Source organism: Pinus tabuliformis, chromosome J, assembly GCF_031772625.1.
Source record: "Pinus tabuliformis cultivar Carrire ecotype Pingquan chromosome J, CPIR1, whole genome shotgun sequence".
Taxonomy (NCBI): domain Eukaryota; kingdom Viridiplantae; phylum Streptophyta; class Pinopsida; order Pinales; family Pinaceae; genus Pinus; species Pinus tabuliformis.
The window spans coordinates 711,113,001-711,133,757 of NC_142295.1; positions in this window are offsets into that span (position 1 = coordinate 711,113,001).

Below are 20,757 nucleotides of genomic sequence, written 5' to 3' on the forward strand. Positions count from 1 at the left end.
CTTTGGCACCCGATCTCTGTTTGACATGTACAATAGCTCGTTAGAAAGATATATCTGAGAACTATAACTTTGGGAAGAGCAACATCAATCCATTGACCCATGTTTCTCCCAGATTTCCCAAAAAACATCATTTAGGGCCTCAAAATGGCTCCGGAAGTTCAAGACCCGAAAAACTGCTAAAAATAGTAAATTGTGCTACAATTATGGAAATTGAAAAACTGAAAGAGATAGTTGTGGGGGTCCAAATGGGATAGGTGGGTGGCCACCAACATCCACCTGGATCAACCAACCAACAATGTGAGGGAGACCTACTATGGTGACAATGGATAGCCTTGTCGAGTGCAAAAAACTAACACCTTGATGCTTAGGGCTTTACAACATTTCGGGATGCTATATTTTGTTGTAACAATGATCTTTGTACAATCTTCATTACTATTTACACAAACTCATAATTTGTTTACTTGGAATGACCTTGTTCTTCGACCTTCATTGTGATTTGCACTTCCTTGTTCTCTATCTCAATTTACTTACTCCAACCATCTCAAACTAGAAACTATATTTACAAACATATAGATGAAACAAGATCTATCTTTAGGCCAAAAAACGTTGTGTTGTGTAATAATATGTCTCATACCCATATTCCTTGAGCTTCAATCCTTCTTCCATCGTCAAATGTAGAAAGATTCCATTTTTTTTTTTCTATATACCTCCATCAACCTTCCTATTTGAACAAGAAATAATCACATTTTGATTTAGTCAAATTAAATACATGGTAGTTGAACTCAATACCAATACTAAGGAGAATGAGGGATGGACATAACAATTAAAATTTTGTAGAATATATATCAATTCCAGGTGTTTGGAAAAAATTGGCACTTGCTTTTACCTTTGTCAAACAATTTGGAATCTCGAAATTATCGCTTTTATAGAATCTTTACTATAACCTTATTTTGTCAAAAAAATTACATAATGCTTCTTGTTGTACCTTGTTGTTGAGTAAACATAACACCCAAAAAATTTGAAAATTTGGGAACCACTTTTTTGTTAATTTCACAAGTAGATTTAAGCATGTTTTGCATTGGCTAATTTTATGCATTTTTGTATTAGTCTTGAGAAAATAAAAAAAATTCTAAGTCCCAAAGCCTATTTTTGAACTAAAACTATTTGTGTTGGTGAAGTCAAATCAATCTTCATTATTAGAAACTAAATTGTTAAAGTGTCGATATGAAAGTGCTTAGAGTTAACCAACACAAACAAAATTTGAAAGTGGTGATAGAATTTTTTTTCAAAAGCATTAATAGCAAATAAGTGTGAGTTTACCAATAGAGAGTTTTTGAGAGACATTAAAAAATTATTAAGAAAATTGAAGAAAGTTAAAATATATGTGTTGATCCAAGGGTTTGGTGAAAATAATGGCTCTATGCTTCCACCATGTGGAGGGAAGAGGCTTGACATCTACCTCTTGCCCTTGTACCTCTCCTTGACAGATGTAGTTATGATAGTTCATGGGATGGTGATGGGTGCTATGCACCAAGTGATGAATGGTGTGGAAATGAGTATAAGAGATTTAACGGTATGACCTCATAATGACTTTAGTATTAAGAGATCAAGAGTTAAGATCGATTTTAGTCTATTGTGGGAGTGGGAGATGATGGATATGGGTGGTTTAGGTGTTTTTAAACATAGGTGCTCTAATTGGTCAAATGTGAAAACCATTTTTATAGGACCCAACCCTCCTATGACTTGATTTGGCTAACTAGAATGAGTTATCTCCTTCTCTTCTTCTCTATTTTTGTATACCATTTAATTTATTTAATCTTGCTTGCATTTTGGCTTAACTTGGCTAGTGGTCTCTATAGTATTTAGTTCTTTGGTGCACTCATTATCATTGGGCGTAGGGAAATTTTGAGTTTGTAGGTTGTCTATTTTTTTTTTAAGTTTTGCTGGTTATCCCAAAATGTTACCCTAAGGTTTCTAGGGTGCAATGGTCTCTCTACTATTTTCCTCTATTTATATTGTTTTATGACCGAGTAATAGCTAGCTAATATTCATCCCCTATTGTAGTTTTGTGATGGCTTCCTAAGTTTTCTCGAGTTTGCAGGTGATGGGATACTTACAAATTTGGGTGGTTATTTTTCTATTCTTGTGTCCTCAACTCAAGCTTTTAGGCATTGCAAATAAGGGGACATTCAAGATCCCAGAATCTAGTCATCAGGGTGCAATGCATAAATGGAAAGCCAAGGTTTCACGCACTAGGAAACCCATGCCTCAATCTTAATGTATAGGTACCTATGGAAAGGGTTGCAAGATAGGCCCAACAACATTTAAACCAAGATATACAATAACACATCCAATAAAAAGTTAAAGGTTTGGTAGGTTTGGTTAGGAAAAGTGCTTCTAGACCCCCAAACAACAAATTTGATCCAAATTTAAGAATTTCATCTTAGACGCAAAAGTTTATATTCCTATGGAATTTTATCATTTTCCCAATAATATTATAGGTACCATCACATTTGAGAGAAAGGTCACCATGATCTATAACCTTTGGACAAATTAAGAAGATTAGAAACCAAGTTTACAGTGATGTCTATAGTTGTCTTTGGACTCAATTTCAAGGTCTTTGACTATGAGCCAAGTAAAAAGGAAGAAATAATGGTGGTCATGGGCACTCTTGATTTGTATGGAACCAACTCCAATCTGATCATCATTGAGGATGAACCAAGATAGTAGGTGTCAAGCAAAGCCAAAGGGCCAAATACTTTTATTCATACAAGACCTTCTAAACCTACTCCATCTTAATCTTGTTAGTTGTTAATATTGCTATGTTTTTAGCTAGTTTTCTATTATGTAAATTCTATTTTAGCATGTTGCACATGAGGTGATAAATTGTTATAACTATGCAGAAAAATTTATATGGCTATTTTAAACAATTTGGGAAGGCAATCTAAGGTCATGTTTCCTTTTTGGCATGCCTCAGACAACCATGCTTGTGACCTTTTTTGTATCATATTAATACATGATTTGACCAACTTACAAATAAACAAATAAATAAATAAAGGACATGTGATGATATACAAAAATATTTGGCATGCTGATATAATTTTTTTTTGCATGTCCATAAGAAATAAGTTTTGATGTGTCAATGGAAAATAAGTTAGATTTCAATGTTAAAAAATAATTTTTATATGTTGATGGGAAACTTTAAGGACCTTTGATCCATAATTTTTTTCCAAGAAAAAGAATTCATAATGTCTATTCATAGCTCTTGAAAATCACATTTCGAATGTGCAACACAATCCCAGTAAGTTATCATCATTTGGCATTTTTCTATGTAAACTTTTGAACTATTCATCCTTAGATGAGTCAAAAATTATATTTTCATCAGACATAGAAAGACTGTGCATGTACCATAGCTATACAACAAGTAAAAACATTTTTTAAAGATATGCAAGAAATAAGGTAAATTTCAACAGTGAGCCTGTTTTATGCCTCCAACTACCTTTCCTCAATGAAAGGACATAGAAAGACTGTGCATGTACCATAGCTATACAAAAAGCAAAAGCATCTTTTAAAATATATGCAAGAAATAAGGTGAATTTCAACAGTGAACCTGTTTTATATCCCCAACTACCCTTCCTCAATGAAAGGCCAATGATAGTACTCGTAGGCCTGACCGTCCACATGTTAATTTTTTTTCCAAGTTCCTATTGACTAAGCTACAATGTTACACTCCCTGATATATTCAAAAAAATTGTTTAAGCTGGAGGATCAGTACCTTTGATCCATAATAAAATGTGAAAGAATATTATTTCACTAATTGAGCAACAATTGATCAATTGTAACATCAAAGTAAAATGCGGTGAAGTTTGGTATTCATTCTTTCACATTGTCTTTGGTAAAGGCTAATCGACATTCTTGGTATGCACAATTTTCAAGATTTATGATATTACTCAATTTCATTTTTTTGGAAAATTAAAAAAATTGGAAGTTTTGAAAAGGTAAAAGTAAGAGTTGAGTAACCATTGAAGCAACTAATCTATTGTTCATTTATTCGTCGGTTCAGTGGCTTGGATATCCAATTGTCATTTAATACTATGATATTTGGTAAATCCTTTGAGATTTTGAACAATAATTTGGTTCATTAGTTATAAAATTCGAACTACTCAGCCAATTTAACAATTTTGAGTATGACTTAGAGAAGACTCTATGAGATTCGATCATTGTTGATAAAAGATGTTGTTTGTTAGATGTTTATTCAATATGTTCAGGGTATTGTTGCTAGTGTGAGTGATATTTTGTAGTGGTCATGATTTGCTTACTGCAATCTGGGGGGTAGGAAGTATTTTTGTGAGATGAGGTTAATTATGGTTGATACGTTTCTTGTCTCAATTCCTTACTTTTCCCATTTTTTCAAACTTCCTAAGTTATTAGCCTTGAATTTTGAACATGTTTTATGTGTTTCAAACTATGAATTTGGACTAGGTGAATATTTTGGGGTTTTTTCTTGTATGAAACTAGTTATCAATTCTAAATTGTTCTTACACTTGTTTTATGTGCCAAAACCACCATTATGCCATATGTATTTGAGGAATTACGCATAATGCTTATTGTGGTAGTGTTTTAATGAGATAAATGGCTGGTCATAGATATAATTGTATTCTTTATTTTGGTTTGGATTGATTTTGGCCTTGGAAACATGATACCAAGGAGAAGCCCTATGAGGATTCTCATTAAACTAGACTTAAGGTAGAAGCAAGGTTAACAACTACTATAGAGGATTAGCCTGGGCTACAATGAAAGTAATAACTTTAGAGAAAATTAGAGGAGTTATGAATAATAGAATACGAATATGTTGCTTAAGAGGAATTAGAAGCTATGAGGAAGGTTGTTGAGGTAGACTAGAGAAAGAAATGTTCGCAAAGATAGAGAGAAAAGGAAGAGTTAGAAAGTAATATTGAAGAGGAGAAGGTTCAATAAGAAGAGGAAGCCAAAAGGAAAGAAAAATAACGACATATGATTATCGAGGAACAAAAAAGGAAACCATAAGAGTTGCAATAAGATACAAGTTAAGGAAAAGTTAGAAGAAGAAGAAACAAAGAAGCGACATGAAAAGAAGTTGCAACATGAGACAACTACAAAGGAAACCTGATTAGTAGCCTGTACAATCACCAAAGGAATCCATTGATTTGATTAAGGATGAGGATATTGCACCTAAATCCAATGATAAGGAAAAAGAGGATATGCCTAACTTAGATGATAAGTTTTAGGAGAGTGCTCTTGGAGCAATTAATTAGACTCAAAATTCAAAGGTAGAACAAGAAGTTAATAAGGGAAAGAAAAAAATGAAGAAGTTTATACCCTGGGAAGCCTAAAAAACATTACATCATGGGGTGACCTATTAGTGTCCTATGTTATAGTAGTCAAAGCCAAGCTTAGTATTTTTTATTATTTTTTGGTCAATTTGTAAAATGTTGCTATGATCTCATAGAGATCAAGACTTAGTGTCAATAGGATATACTAAAGTTTGATTGGTAAATAAAAATCAAGTTGTCAAAGTCTTAAAAGGTCTAGTTAATAAGTTTAGGAAAATGTGTCATCCAAGTCATGAGTGAAAGATAGTAGTGGGTTGTTATTATCTCATCATTGAAACAAATCACTGGTGTCTTTTTGAGTCAATTTCCAGGTCAAATCAAAGATTTCATCGTAACATTACCACTACAAGTTGATGATGCGCTTTCCTTTTTTGTCGCGCATCTCTTTCTTGTTGTGCTTTCCTCCTCAGACATTGTGAACAACAAATGAGAGTTGTTGCATTTTGGTCGAAGGGGTCTGTTGCACTTCTACAAGTTGAAGGTTTTCTTGCTACCACGACCATCCTTAGGTTCCAAATTTCTCTTCTCTAGCATAATTCATGTTGTCTATTGTTAGATTCATCTTAAACAACTAAGGAGAGAGTCAAAATGAGCTTGCAACCCTCATAAACTTGAACTTGCTGCGCTTTCTCATTGTGTCTATGTATTAGAAAATTCGTTGCATTTAGAAACAACAAGTTGCTGCATTTTGGTCTATGACTTGAGTTCCTATAATTTGAGCTTTTAAACCTCCAAAACTTACCAGAAAAACTCATCTAACCCTAATTCCATAGTTGTTGCACTTTTTGCGCTAAGTTGTTGAGCATTGCACTGCATTTAGAAACCCTAGAAATCTCTTTTCATTGTGAGCCATGACAACTCCAGACAAGAAGAAAAGACATAGAGGGGGAGACATAGTCAGGTTTGAGCCTCAAGACCTTTCCTTGGTAAATTCAGATCTAGCTATTAGGGTTGAATTTGAGCAGACTGGTTGCATCAAATTTTGTGAAAAGGTACAGGGTTACAGTGTTTAGCTGACCAAATAATTTTATTTGAATTTAATTGGGGTAGAAGCAAATGTTGGATATTTGAGTTTCCCAATATCAAAAGTTACCATTTCAACTATTATAGAGACCCCTATGCATGGAGAACAATGGTTCAAGGGCATTCCCTTAGATATAGCCAACTATAAACATTTCATAAAGCCAAAGTATAAAAACAAAGAATATGGAGCTATTGTGCCAAGAGAATATCTTCTTGAACCCTACAACAAATTACTCAAGGTCATCCAAAGATATTTCACTTGTGAAGGAATATTTGGGTGGGTATATGAGTAGCACTTCAAGCTATTGATGCATTTCATAGGAAAAATCCCTTTGAGTCTACCTTTCTACTTGTTTAGGAGCATTGGTAAGATGACATATAAGGCTTAGGGTAAGAAGAGTCGAATGGAGCCCAATATCTATCATTTCTCCTTGATCAAATTATTAGTGATGGAGGAGTTGAAGCAGAAAAATCAGTCATGGAAGGCATTTTTGGATTCATCTAAATGGACAGTTGAAATTCAAGTAGTCCCTGGAGTAAAAAGGATACACCTTCCTATGTGGCAATGGATGTTCAACTAGTAGTAGCGAGTTCAATCAAAATTCCGCACACTTCAGTTGATTAGTCTGACAGGAAAAATGACAAAAAACTTCATTTCTCTCTTGAAGTGATGGAGGTTTCCAAGAAACCACTCATAAGAGTTGCTGCAAGAAGGCTACCCACCGAATAAACCCCTCAAAATCTCGTTGAAGTCAAAGACACCATATCGGAGAATGTCCATTTAGATGATAGGGATACAAGGATATGGAACTGTAGGAACAATTGAAAAAGGCTCATTTGGCCATTGCTCAGCTTAAACACGACATTAGGGAATTGAAGGAGAACATTTTGGAGAAATAAACTCAAGTTGATGAAGCATAACGTGTGATGAATACAACTTCACATACCATTAGGTCTAAGGGTAAAGGAAAGGCAGAAAAATAGGACATTCAAGAGTTAGAGACTTCAGAATCAAGGGTCCCTATGACCAAATATTCAACTAGGAAATTGGAGCTACAGAAAGAAGGTTTGATTAAAGGAGAGTTAGTGCAATAAAAGAATAAAATTGAGTTGGATGAATGGCATCACACTTTCCACAGGCTGAGGAAGCAATTAAAGAAATCACAAGATGAACTTACTAGGCTTAGAGAACAAGATGAATGTGCTAAACAAATGATACATGACACTTGAATATTTGTGAGCCAACATTATTGGAAGCTAAGTATATGTTGAAGAGAACTCTTCCCCTACATAGACAACTCAAGAACATTTGCAGGCAAAACCTCACTTTGAAAAAGGAGCCGAGGGCTACAAAACAACAATTGTAGGAGGCATTACAAGAAAAATAGAAGGAAGAAAGAGGAAATCTAGACTTGTTAGCTGAGGTAGCTAAGGTTTGAGTTTGGACAGGAAACCAAGATAAATTTTTCTTTTTTCCTTTTTTTTTGAAGTGCACTAGCCTATATCAATCATATCCTCTACATTTTTGGAATTTTTTTTGTAAAGGAGGAAAGTGACATAGTAACGCAACAAATTTGTTGCACTACTGTCAAAAGCATTAAAATTTGATAGAGGACTGAGATTTTGGCACTATTTCTTATGTATGGAGGCTCAAGAAGGTTTTAAGGTTGTCAACATCATCAACTAACTATTTTCCTCGGTCAGAGACCCCAACACTTAGTCAAATCTATGCAAGTGAAAATTTGTTGTGCTCAGTCGTTGCACTTCTGCTATAGGTGATATTTTTAAAGAATGGGGGTTTATGGTATGAACAAATGTTATCCAATGATAATTTTTAGGTTGTCTTCCACATGTGCGACTCATTCAGAAGCCTAGGAGGTGATCAAAAGCTTACAAATTTTGAACTCGCTACATTTTTTGCTGCATTTTTGTTGAAGAAGGAAGTAGCGCAGTGAATTCGTTGCGCTTTCACATAGTTAAAAATTTGACCTTGAAATTCGAATCCAAACCTCATGAAATTTATTCTCATGGTTATGACAAATGCCTTGAAGCTTTTTGTGGGCTTGAACCTCGTCCTTATGCATGTATTCAATGTAATTTGTTAAAGATTCCCTTAGTCAAAACAATTCCCTAATGTCTAGAAAGTAGTTCTATATTTGGTTCTACATGTAGAAACTAAATCTTTTTGGGGAATTCATTTCCTAAAAGTAGGAAATAATAGTTTTTTTAATCTATATATGATGTATTTTTGCCTAAGAAAAGGGTTGGTCAGGGTTTGATAGAGAATACATTGAGCACTGTACACTTTCATTAAAACGTTTAAGTGAATGATGAAGGTTGAAGTCTACTTGTTCAGGTATTCATGTGTTAGTCTCTTATGGTGATATTTATCTCCTGTTTTTGTTTCATTATCTTATTTTATTTCCATGCTTAAATGTCATGTCTTCAATGTTTAGTTAACCAAGAATTTATTTTAGATTCACTTTTAAGTGTTCTGTTATAGAAAACTGAACATTTTAGTTTTTTTCCTCCATTGTAATATCTAAAATTCATCCTCATCTAGATGGTTTAGATGTTATCAATTGCACTACTCCTTTGCTCACCTCTCTACATTGAAATTTGACAAAGACAACCTAAGGATTTCCTACTTTCCCATGTCTAAGGATTCCTCATTTTCCCATCATATCACTTAGCTCAATATGGATCCATTCCCAATGGGTTTTCTCTCTTCCCTGCCATCAAACTATTAAGACCTATTCCTCTCTAATATCAATGCCTAGCCTAAAACCTAAGAGAACTAGTCATCTAAGTGACTTAAGATTCATATAGAGAGATCCCTCTCTGAATCTGAAAGGGTTAGATTCCAGTTGTAAAGTGGTTTGTGGTTACCTTTGGGTTCCTCTCCCTAGCCTAGAGGAATTAGGAAGTGCTAACATAATGGCACTATTATTTGGGAGCGAAAGGTTCCATATTCCCCGAGAAAGAACCATCAAGTTTCATATCTGATTACTGATGGTGAAAAATGATTAGATACAAGAAGGTTGTGCATTATTCACCGGGAAAATCCATTGCCAAACAATCCATAGTTCAAAACATCTATGGCGACTCCACTATCCAATGAATTCAGAGCATAAGTACAAATCCATTTTCATAATCAATCAAGATGACATGGTATGTGGCAAATCCTATTTCTATTGAAGGTTTTAAGGAATATTGGGAAAATTTTGATGATGATCATATTGATGAAGCTTTTTCAAAGTTTTTATCTATTTATTTAAATTCATGCAAATGTTCTTCCATAGATAAAGCTCATTTTCTTGGAGAATTTATTCTAAAACTTGAGAGAGATGTTGAGGTCTTAGAGGCTCAAATATAGTCCCACAACTTCCAAGATCAGAGTCAATCTTTTGAAATCTTTTTCCAGCCAAAACAAAAGGAGGTAGTGTTGCCCTCGTTTCTCACGATGGAAGAATGTTTTGTCTTTGAACAAGAATTTGAAAATTCAAAGTTGAAGTCATGGTTTGACATAAAGGATAGATCTGAAAAATTCAACCTTAATGATCCACTCATTGAATACCTTGAGGATAATCGAACAAATCATGTCTTTTATGATCCTGTAGCTCACTATATGGAAGGTTTTTTTAGGTTGTGTTTTCGATCATGTTTTCAATATGGATACCGATGCATCATGATTTTCCACTGCCATTACATTGTCCAATTTCCATATGGTGCAAGAAAAATCTACCAATCCACTTATTTCAATAGCTACTTGATTGGCTTCATTGGAATTTTTGTATCACTTAATTTCAATAAGCTTGTTGGGAAAGTATTTATTTCAGATTTCAGTTTTAGTTTCCAGCATCTACAATTTTCGTAGTTAGATTGTAGGTTATAGTTTGCAAGTTGTCATCTTTGAGGTTGGGAGCAACTGTATGGATTAGGAACATGGTCTAAAGTTTTCTTTGGCATCTTAGAGGGAAGATGCCATCCCTATTGGAGCCAATGTTAGTGTCCTATGTTATAGTAGTCAAAGGCAAGCTTACTCTTTTTTATATTTTTTAGTCAATTTGTAAAATGATGATATGATCTCATAGAGATCAAGACTTAGTGTCAATACGATATACTAAAGTTTGACTGATAAATAAAATCAAGTTGTCAAGGTCTTAAAAGGTCTAGATTTATTAAGTTTAGGAAAATGTGTCATCCAAGTCATGAGTGAAAGATAATAGCGGCTTGTTATTATCTCATCATTGAAACAAATTAGTGGTATCTTTTTGAGTCAGTTTCCAGGTAAAGTCAAAGATTTCATCACAAAATTACCACTCCAAGTTGATGTTGTGCTTTCCTTTTTTGTCGCACATCTCGTTTTTGTTGCACTTCAATATTCCAAATCTGGAAAAATAATCATTTCAATTAAAGGACATCTTGGATCACGTGGATGGTGAAAAATACATGCATTGGTTCTCAAAAATCCATCAAGTAGGTTTCGTGTCCTCCTTAGACACTGTGAACAACAAATGCGAGTTGTTTCGTTTTGGTTGTAGGGGTCCATTGTGCTTCTACAAGTTGAAGGTTTCCTTGCTACCACGATCATCCTCAGGTTCCAAATTTATCTTCTCTAGAATAATTCATGTTGTCTATTGTTAGATTCATCTTAAACAACCAAGGAGAGTGCCCAAATGAGCTTTCAACCCTCATAAAATTGAACTCGCTGCACTTTCTCGTTGCACTCTCTCATTGCGCCAGTGTATTAGCAAATTCACTGCATTTAGAAACAACAAGTTGCTGCATTTTGGTATGTGAGTTGAGTTCCTGTAATTTTAGATTTTAAATATAGGGGATTTCCTTCCAAATCGTGTTAGGAAACTTCATCTAACCCTAATTCCATAGTTGTTGCACTCTTGCTTCTCTAATTTGTTGAGTGTTGTTACTGCATTTAGAAACCCTAGAAATCTATTTTAATTGTGAGCCATGAAAACTCCAGACAAGAAGAAAAGACATAGAGTGGGAGACATAGTCAGGTTTGAACCTTATGAACTTACCTTGGTAAATTCAGATCCAACTATTAGGGTTGCATTTGAGTGGACTGGTTGCATCAGATTTTCTGAAAAGATACATGGTTACAGTGTTAAGCTGACCAAACAATTTGCTTTGAATTTCACTGGGGTAGAAGCCAAGGTTGGATATTTGAGTTTCCCAGTGTCAACGGTTACCATTTCAGCTGCTACAAAGATCCATCTGCATGGAGAAAAATGGTTTAAGGGAATGCCTTTAGATATATCCAACTACAAATATTTCCTAAAGAAAAAGTATAAATAAAATAATATGGAGCTATTGTGCTAGGAAAATATATTCTTGAACCCTACAACAAATTACTCAAGGTCATCCAAAGATATTTCACTTGTGAAGGCATCTTTCATAGGATTTATCAGTATCACTTCATGCTGTTGATGCATTTCACAGGAAAATGTCCTTTGAGTCTACCTTTCTCCTTGTTTAAGAGCATTGGTAACGTGAAATATAATGTTTAGGGTAAGAAGAGTCAAATGGAGCCCAATATATTTCATTTCTTCTTGATCAAATTGTTAGTGGTGGAGGACCTGAAGAAGAAAAATCAGTCATGGCAGGCATTTTTGAATTCATCCAAATTGACAGCTGAAATTTCAAGTAGTCCTTGGAGTAAAAAAGATAAACCTTCATCAGAGGCAAAGGATGTTCAACTAGTATTAGGGAGTTTAGTCAAAATTCCACACACTTCTGTTGATTAGTCTGACAGGAAAAATGTAAAAAAAAAATTATTTCTCTCCTAGATTTGTGGAGGTTTCCAAGAAATCACTCTGAAGAGCTGCTGCAAGAACGTTACCCACTGAAAAAACCAATGAAAATCTCACTAAATTCCAAGACAACATATAAGAAAATGTTGATTTCGATGACATGGATAATGAGATTATGGAACTGCAAGAACAATTGAAAAAGGCTCATTCGGTCATTGCTCAAATTCAACATGATAATAGGGAATTGAAGAAGAACATTTTGGAGAAAGTAGCTAAAGTTGATGAAGAAAAACTTGTGATGAAGACAACTTCACCTGCCACCAGGTCTAAGGGTAAGGGAAAGGCAGAAAAAGAGGACATTCAGGAGCTAGAGACTTCAGAGTCAAGGTTCCCTATGACCATATCTTCAACTAGGAAATTGGAGCTACAGAAGGAAAGTTTGATCAAAGGAGAGTTGGTGAAAGAAAAGAATAAATCTGAGCTTGATGAAGGACAAAAATTTTTCCATAGGATGGGGAAGCAATTGAAGAAATCTCAAGATGAAATTACTAGGCTTAGAGAACAAGATGAAAGTGCCAAACATAAGATACATGACCACTTGGATATTTTTGAGCCAACATTGTTGGAAGCTAAGTATATTTTGAACATAACTATGCCCCTATATAGACATCGCAAGGACATTTACAGGAAAAATCTCACTTTGAAAAAGAAGTTGAGGGCTATAAAAAGACAGATGCAGGAGGCATTGCAGGAAAACTAGAAGGAATAAGGAGGAAATCTAGACTTGTTGGCTGACGCAACCAAGTTTTGAGTTTGGATGGGAAACCAAGATAAATTTTTCTTTTTTCCTTTTTTTTTTTTCTAAAGTGTAATAGCATATATAAAGCATATCCTCTGTATTTTTGGAATCTTTTTGTAAAGGAGGCAAGTGACACAATAACACACCAAATTTTCTACACTACTGTCAAAAGCATTAAAACTTGATAGAGTGCTAAGATTTTGGCACTATTTATTATGTATGGAGGCTCAAGAAGGCTTTAAGTTTGTCAACATCATCAAATGATTATTTTCCTCGGTCAGAGGCCCCATCACTTAGTCAAATATATGCAAGTGAAAATTTGTTGCGCTCAGTCGTTGCACTTCTATTGTAGGTGATGTTTTTCAAGAATAGAGGATTATAATATCAATATATGTTATCCAATAGGTATATGATGATTTTCAGGTTTTCTTCCACATGTGTGACTCATTCAAAATCCTAGGAGGTGATAAGAAGCTTGAAAATCAAGATCTCGTTGCATTTTTTTGCTACGTTTTTGCTGAAGAAGGAAGTAGTGTAGAGAATTTGCTGCGCTTCCACACAATCAACAATTTGACCTTGAAATTCAAATCCAAACCTCATGAAATTTATTCTCATGGTTATGAAAAATGTCTTGAAGTGTTTTGGGGGTTCAAGCCTCATCCTTATGCATGTATTCAATGTAATTTGTTAAAGATTCCCTTAGTCAAAACAATTATGAAATTTATAGAAAGCTGTTATATATTCACTGCGATAAGAAGAAACTAAATCTATTTAGGGAATTTAGTTCCTAAAGGGAGGAAATAATATTTTTTTATCTATATATAATGTATTTTTGACTAAGAAAAGGGTTGGTCAGGGTTTGATAGAGAATACATTGATCATTATACATTTTCATTAAAACGTTTCAGTGAATGATTAAGGTTGAAGTCTACTTGTACAAGGATTGATGTGTCAGTCTCTTATGGTGATGTTTATCTCCTATTTTTGTTTGATTATCTTATGTTATTGCCATGCTTATATTTCATGTCTTCAACTTTTAGTTAAGCAATAATTTATTTCAGAATTCACTTTTAAGTGCTCTGTTATAGCAAACTAAACATTTTAGTGTTTTTCCTCCATTGTAATATCTAAAATTCATCCTCAGCTAGATACTTTAGATTTTATCAATTCCACTACTCCTCTGCTCGCCTCTCTACAAAAAAAATTGACAAATACACCATAAGGATTTTCTACCTTGCCCCTGTCTAAGGATTCCTCATTTTCCCATCATATCACTGAAAAACGTTAGTTCAATATGACTCCATGCTTAAAGGATTTTCCCTCTTCCCTACCATCAAACTCTTAAGACATATTCCTCTCTGATCTCAATAGGGCCTAAAACCTAAGACAACCAATTATCTAAGTGACTAAAGATTCATATAGAGAGAGCCCTCTTCGAAGCTCGAATGGATATATTCCAGTTTTATAGTTTTTTGTGGTTACCTTTGGGTTATTCTCCTAAGCCTAGAAGAATTACAAAGTGCTAACATGAACAACCAATTATAGATCCCTTAGAGGATGTTTTTTTATCTTAATTTGATTCCATGTAATCACAAAAGGCAAGGTATTGTCAAAAAAACATAGAAAAGAAAGAGGGTATATGTGGACAATGATATAATTTATAACACAAAGAGCATCTAGTAGACATTAAGAGAGGGAATCTCAATGAATTACTCTTTCCTAGTGTTGTTATTTCACATGCCACTATGGATAAAGCCAAAGCTAATGAAAGTGATGTGGAGAGTATAAGGATGGAAATTGCATCCATAAGAAACTATATGGTTTGTTACAAATTTTCTTAGAATATTATGACTAAGTTTATAGAATATGTTCTAGAAGAAGATAGGAAGCATGAGAATATTAAAAGACATTTCATAGCCAAGCTAATGGAGTTATAAGAAGAAACCAAAAAATTGTCAATCATACACAAATAAATCCTATGGATGAAAAAGAAGCTAAATTGTTATTTCTAAATGTAAAATTTTCATATAAATTGGAGGATCAACGTCTAGGAGGGGCTCTTTTTGGCTCTAAGATGATTTTGCAAGGATTGTAGGGGTGAATTATTTCAAAGATTAATTCAACAACTCTATTTGGAGTCAAGAAATTTTGGTTTGTTGAAGATATTTGTGCATTTAGTCTTTATCATGGATTATTCTGCTATTAGCTAAATGTCACAAAGAATTTTAATATTGTTGTCTTATATGGTTGAATGAATTTCTAGTTCTTTTTAATGAATGGTTGTTTTCACTATTAGTTAACTCTCATTTTCCCAGTTGGAATTTTGTAGACTTATTTCTAAGTATTCTTCCACTATAATTTTCATCTCTTTCTGCAACTAAATAGTTTATGTTTCTTGAGTATTATTTAGCAATAAAAAATTTCAGTAGAGTTATTTCTTAAGGAACTAAAGGCTACAAATAATTTCTCATTGAATACTAAAGGTTTCCCTTGGTGATAGATTTCTTCAAACTCATTAGAATTGTTTATTTCCGACATTAATTATAATTAAATTATAAAAACTAAAAATAATGAAAAAAACTTTTGAAAAAACTTTTAAATCCCATCAAATAGTTGTTGGACCATTATCTTGAAGGATCGTTCCACACCAAACAAGGAGAAACCCAATTGGACAAAACACTTGCATTTAATCCATATTATTGAGAATTGGTAATCTAGACCCCTCCATAGATTTGGCACTAGAGTAAGGGCCAATGTGTGCCAAGCCATACCAACAACTTATATTCATATATTCATAATCATGAAGGAAAAACTTTTGAAAATTTTATACTCTAGGACATGGAAAATAGTAGACCTGATACTTAGTCAATCCCATGCACAATATCAAATGACAAAGGTAATCCTTTTAAACACATTATTTGTACTTATGCTAAGAAAATTAGTGCATTACCTCTAACTCCTTTGCTTCCTTGTTAAAGAAACACTGTTGTAACCATAGTTTTAACTCCTTGACATACTTCATTTCATACAATAGATTATTTAGTGGAACTAGCCTTACAATAATTTGTTCAACATTTTGGCTTGATTCCTACTCCCAAAACTCGTAACTCCACTAGAAAGTGTACATTTTCATTATCAATAAGATTCAAACTATGATTCACAAGGATAAAACCTAGATCTTAACGATATAAAAATGACCAACAATTACAATGAAAATTAGTTGTGATTGGCTTGAGATGTTCTAGATTTACCTAAGCCATTCATGTTAGATGCCTAATCTTTGGGATTATGGCAATTTGTAAAAATTCTTGTAAATATTAATTTTGGAGGAATGCAAAGAGATATAGGTGAATAGGAAGAGTCATTCAAACCTCTTGGAATATGAAACCAAAGGTCACTTTTCAGTGTATTAACAAATAACTCATTTTAATGAAAATTAATTCAATTGTGGAGTTATTCATCATTGGCCTGGCAATGGTGTATACGAGTCAAGTTTTCTTGATATCTCCTTGAGAAAACCTCCATATTATTTAATTCATCCCTCAACTTCTCCTTCTTCATTTGTTTCATTCCTCAATGTTTCCTTTTCAAGGAAAATACACCTAAGTGTCTCAAGATAATTCGGCTTCCATATGTAGGGGATGAGCTTTTCACCACCTTAGGCCACTTTGATGTGAAGGCATTGAAAGATTTCATTTTTTCAACTTGAGTTCTTTTTTGGTGATTTTACACTTAGTGGAGCTCAATGTGGAAGTAATATAAACAATAGAAATAATAATAGTGTAAGCTAAGTTAGATTCGATGAGTCTTAATTGATTGTGTATTAGATTCACATATCATGAGGGTTTCAAGTATTTTCTTCCATATAATATTAAGCTGACTAGAATATTTTATATTGGAAAGAGATCATGCATGTGAATTCTAACCTAGGCTTAGATAATTTTTTATCATTAGTTGTTGGTGCATGTAGAATCCTTGAGATTGTGAAGGAAAAATTTTGCACAACTAAGTTCTGAGCTATTAATATGTATGTGTCCCATATCTACAAATGATTTTGATTGCTTCACCCTTTGATAGCCACTACCAGGTGACTCCATTTCATGCAAACCAAAAATTTTATTTATAGAAAGGCACGAATTCTACCCTCATGGAGTGGACCACTGACAGTGTGTCTTTGAGTGTCAATCTTAGCCTCCAACAATGGAATTTTCTGGAGCTATTCACTGTTATGTTTGAAAGCATATAGCCAATGACCATGGTTGGAAGAGATATCTCTGCTAGTTATGTGCTAAATTCCTATTTTATGATAACATATAGAGTATATAGGGATAATTTGGTCACTCTCTTGCTCCTTCCAATTTCTCCTTACCATAAAGAATCATCATCTTCCACTCTAATATATGGCACCTCTTCTCCAGTGTGTGGCAGTAACACAACATTTAGAATCTCTATAGCATTTGTGAGTTGCACAACATGTTCTTTTGGCCTTAGGTTCAATTGTTGGAACTCAGTCAACGACTCTAACGTTCAAAATTTTCAGAATTGGACAAACTCCCTTTGGTGGATAGCCTAGAGGTAGTAGGAGAGGACGTGGAAAGAATAATTTTAGAGGCAAGAGGTAGGCATAATCATTACTTCACTACATTCATTGTGGCAAGAATGGAAATGATGTAAAGACTTATAGAATCCAGTGGGAGAAGATAAAAAATAAGCATGAACAAAATGAATTAAATGGTAAATTTTTTGAACCCATTCAATATGTTATTTCTTTGTAATACTATATAACTAAAGATTTATTCAAAACTTTGCTCTAGAGAGATTTTTGGTTGTTTAACACTAGTGCAACTGGCCATATTACTTTTTTGATATTTTTTTGAAGAATTTAATGACAATGTAGATGGTGCAGTGATCTTTGCAGATGGATCTAGTCTCAAACCTACAAGAGTTTACACCATTAGGCTCAAATTGTCTAGATATATGGCGTTTAATTTCAATCGATAAGTTGAACTTCGTTTCAGTCTATTCACATTTTTTATGGAAATTTTGAAATAAGGAGTTCTTTGAACAAGATGATCATTTTGATTGGCTGGGAGGATGATAAACAATTGAAGTTGACATGGACATTTGCATGGGCACAAAACCCTACATATATTCATGCCATGATAAATGAATATTATCTTTTAGTCCCTTTTTTCATGCTATATTTGGGCACATTAGTTATGATAATGTTCATGTGTTGAAGAAAAAACATGTTTCTAGTTTGCCTACCATTCTAAGGAACTTAACACAATATGAGGCATGTATTCTTGATGTAACCGCCTCCTCCCACATTTACCCATCTTCACCAGTTTTCCTGGGGTAAACATGAGATGCAGGTCACTATGATAAGATTCAACCTCCTAGTTCACCTTAAGCAAGTGGAATTGACAAACCAAAACCTTATTGACCTTCCTTGGGAGCTACAAGACCCACAAGAGCTAAACCACCCCTCCAGGTGCCCAAACCCTGAGTCATATTACTTTTTCACCAAAAAAACTCCCAGTTGCATGTACAAGCCTATATCCATGCAACTGTAGGCCTCCAGTCACTCCAATAAGCCTGCAAGAGAGAGACTCCAATCCTTTCCATCCGGTTCTATGCTTGCTACTACACGATTTAAGCTAATGTTTCAGGGCTAGTCTCCAGGCTAGTGCCCAAAACTTGATGAGAATTTGCAAGAAAATAAATGGCACCAAGACAAAGCCTATAACACAAAACTTTATCAAGGAATTTACCTAACCAAGCCTAACCATGACAGACATTCTATCAAACACATGATGAACATGAAATCTACAACTCATAAATGCATATCTGAACATAGAGATTTGAAACTTATCTGAGGTTTACCAAGAGGGACTAATGCCTTCTCACAATAGTTTCCGTGATACTAATTAGGTCATGCATTCATAAACCAGTCATTTATCAACCAAAAATGATAAGAGCCATAACTTAGACCTGTCATAAACCATGCTTATAACAAACATATAATTAGATAGATAACAATGATAGAACAACCATTAAAGCCACATAATAACAAGTATAATTACTCATAAAAAACAAGACAAACTTAGCTCTTATTATCCATATGCAAAATACAACCAAGTTAGGGACTTCCACATACCACCTGACCAAATATTGGTTGAACCAAATATTTCTTTTAGCCAATCACCCCCGTGCCATATTCCAAGCATGAATGTAGGATCTCATGGGATAAACAATTCCATAAAAAACATAGGAATCCAGAGGTTAAAACACTTCCACCCTCACCATACCGTTATCTCACCTAAATCAGTCCCAAGATAAAAGAACCAAACCGTTATTGGATCCCTTAGAATTCCTTCACCATCCCTTGAGGAATTTTCTTGTCTCCACCCATCTATTGAGGGCTTCCCGGAGAAACCATCTCCACTCCCAACCCCTTGGATTTTCCTTTGACTGCCTCACCAGATCCAAAACCTTCCCGCAATTCAAAGATCAACCAAGAAATAATCCCATCACACCATGGATATCTGAAAATGGAAAGGAAAGGCTAAAATTGTTGTCGAAACCTAGAAAAGCCCATGCCAATAACAATGTAAACTTTGAAACGGGAACTGATACCCTTACCCGTTTTTTAGAGATAGCAAAAAAGTGACCTGATTTTGAAAACGAGTGATGCAGAACACACATGTTTTTTTTAGAGCATAGTTTTTTGCACTATAAGTTTTTTTATGTACATTGCATTTTAGAAGGTAGTGATTTTCATGCTGATTTAAAAAAGTGGTAATTATACACTAGGCCCTTTTTTTAAAAGGCCTTTTTTTTATACTTTAAATTTTCTAATGTATGAAATGTTGTAAATAATTATTTTCTAAATTTAATAATTTTTGAAGTGGTCTTCTTCTTCATATTTTATTGTTTGTATTTAATTTAATTTAATTTAATTTTTGTTTTTTTTTTGTAGTGAGGTTTTTTTAGTTTTGCATATTTAAAGAAGAAGACCGATATTTTGAATTTTCGATATTCTACATATTTATACATCGCTAATTAATTTTTCAATCCATATGAAATAATTGTCTCTAAAAAACAATAATTTTTAACAATTGACATAAAAATAACCATTTCTAACATAAATATAACTAAAAAACTACACGTTTTGATAATTTTTTGCTAGAAATGACATGTCAAAATCATAATTTTTATAGGAAAATTTTAACTAAAAATGGTTAAATAATAGTCTTTTTTATGAATTTTCATGTCAAAATAATAATGATAAACACTTTTTTTTCAAAAAATAATGATTAATATAAAAATTAATGCGAAAATCACATAATACAAATATTGAACGCATAACAACCTTAACTGAGTGTATATTTTTCTCATAAAAATGTCAAAGTCAAAACATTACAAGTATAACTAATTAATAGTTACAAAAAATGAGCTTGATTTCCAAGCATAACTTAAATTTAATCAACAATGTCGCGTAAACCAAACTCTTCATCCTCTAGAGTTTCATCATTGTCTTCTTCCACAATATTTTCTGTTTCATTTTGCTCATTTTCCTCTTCTAATGGATCTTTGATGTCTGCGAATCTCCCAATGTATGCCTTTCCAATCATTCCGTGTAATGGTGGTTGGGCCTCCTTTGCCTTTTTTGTCACACGTGATTCATTAAAGTCCCCTTTCTGCAATCCAATTTCTTGCATTGCATCTGGAAGAAATTGAAGAACATTAATTCTTTGCTAAATGAAATTGCACTGTATTGGATCTT